The sequence below is a fragment of the Macrobrachium nipponense genome, chromosome 11, assembly GCF_015104395.2.
Source record: "Macrobrachium nipponense isolate FS-2020 chromosome 11, ASM1510439v2, whole genome shotgun sequence".
Classification (NCBI taxonomy): domain Eukaryota; kingdom Metazoa; phylum Arthropoda; class Malacostraca; order Decapoda; family Palaemonidae; genus Macrobrachium; species Macrobrachium nipponense.
The window spans coordinates 103,863,033-103,865,532 of NC_061087.1; positions in this window are offsets into that span (position 1 = coordinate 103,863,033).

The following is a 2,500-nucleotide window of genomic DNA, read 5'->3' on the forward strand; positions in this document are numbered from 1 at the left end:
GAGGTGGCGATGTCAGCCAGAGATAACGAGCCGTTGCCGATGACGAATGTCATCTTGAGGTGCCCCACAGTAATTGGCGCTGATCCCGGGTTCAGGAGAGTATTCCTCACTCCTCCTCACTCCTCACTCCTCTTCACTCCTCACTCGTCACCCCTCCTCCTCATTAAATTACTACCTTTCCTCCCACCATCTGACTCATACCTCATGTCTCTCCTATTCTCTCTCGGCTGACAATTACTTTTGTTTATCTTTTTGTCTTTTTTAGTGATTTTCTCTGCATAATTTTTTTTCTTTATTTGTTCTTTATTTATTCCTATTGATGTTATCAGTTCATGGTCAGCTATTTCACAATGCAAATGTGACAGTCCGTTTTATTCTTGCTGACTCGGGGAGTAAGCCTACAAACTACTTTGTTATTTTTGGTATTGTTTTTGCAGGCTGAAAAAGGTGTTTGGTGTTGAGTTAAAGATATAAGAAATTTATGATAGGGTATTTATCGTTTATTGATTAGAATGAAAACGTAAAAAATAATGTGCCTGTTAAACAGTACAAAATAATTAATTCTAATAAAATATGGCGTATATCTTTTAATTTTCGTTGGTGAAACAAGGCTCTATTTGACCACAGATTTTAGTAAACTGGAGGTCGGAACACGCCTTTATTTATTTTCCTTTATCATACTTTCTCTTCAGCTTTAGTTATTCATATATTCTTTTTTTTATCCTCCCTTGTCTTTTTTATCCTTCCATACTTTTCCAATCACCTATTCCCTTACTTCATTCTTATAGGAGGGTGTCCTCTAGGAGCAAGAGCCTGTGCTGGCATATAGCCATCCAGATGTAGAATGAAATGTCTACTGTGTGCCTTCCTCAGAAAACTGTAGGTAGGACGACTGGTTTAATTTCTTCCATCTTACTCATCATTCATAGCGTTCAGTCTTGATTTTGCTGTCCAACCTCTTTAACTCATTTGGTGACTCCCCCAACCACTCCTTTTCCCCCCATACCCCTCCTCCCTCTGCTCTTCTTATCCGCTAATTAATTTTTTTATCCTCCATTTATTCATTTTCTTCATTCTCTCTGCCTTTTATTTTTCCTCCCTCATCCTCCTTCTTATTGCTCCTCTTATTATTTTTCTTCCTCCTCCTATCATTCTTTTTTTTCATTTTTTGCCTTCTTCCTCTTTTATGCTTTTTTTCACCCTCTCTTTTCTTCTTTCCTCATCCTCCTTCTATTCCTCCTCTTTTCTTTGAGTTCCTAACCTCATGTCATTCTTTTTTGTTTTTTTACTCATCCTCATCTTCTTTCACACTCCTCCTCTTTCCTACCTATCCTACTCTTCAATTTGCTCATCTCTATCTTTTATATTCCTTTCTCTTCTTTTAGTCTCCTATCCTTTCTCTCCGTCCACATATTCTTCTCTCCTTTTCCTCTCTCTTTCCTCCGTCTCCTCTTTTTCCTATCACCTCTCCTTCCTATCTCTTCTCCTTCCAATCTCTTCTTCTTCATTAACACTTCTCCATACTATCTCCATCAACAACCCTCCCCATTTTTTTTTTTCGCAGTTTCTGTTTCACCTTGCAATCACTCACCCTTCTTAATTATTCCAGTTTCTCCCTCCATTTTTTCTATCTTTCCTCCCTCCGCTTTCACTTCACGCTTCGTCATTCCGCGGAATTTTTCCCACATCTTGAATTAATTCCCAGAATGAATTGATAATTTCATTGCAAGCAAATATTCCTTAAGTTTTACTGAGTATTTGATTATGTTCGTAAGTGTGCCAGTTTAAGAGTTTGTTCGCAACTGGAAAGACATTCCATTTCTAAGTCTAGATAACATTTGCATGTATATAGAGATATTTAATATAGATCTATATATATAGATATATATAGATATATCTAATATATATATATATAGATAATATATATATATAATTTGTATTCATGAGACTGAAGACTATACATCTCAGATATTGGTTTAACAAATCTTAAATACTATTGTTTATGTTCATGTATATTATATAGTATATATAGTATATATATATATATATATATATATATATATATATATATATATATATATATATATATATATATATATATATATATATATATATATATATATATATATATATATATATATATACGTACATATAAGGGCCGGAGCTGGAACTCAAAGAAGATATATCCCGAAGGAAGTAGTAGGGAAAGGCATCCTCATCTTTCAACAGTTTATTTCAATGCCGACGTTTCGCGACGAGTTCCAAGTCGCATTTTCAAGGCTAAAATTATATATAAATTTACGAACATTAATAATTAATTTAATTTAATTTAATATTAAAAATGTCATGGCAACAGCTCTCAATAAAGTAAAAAGTTAAAAGTTAAAAGTTAAAATTCAACAGCACTCCAAAGTCAGACAAATATTAAAAGTACAGGACTTCACTAAAATTTCATAAACAACTACCTACCTATACAAAAGAAAGAGTAAGACTAACACAA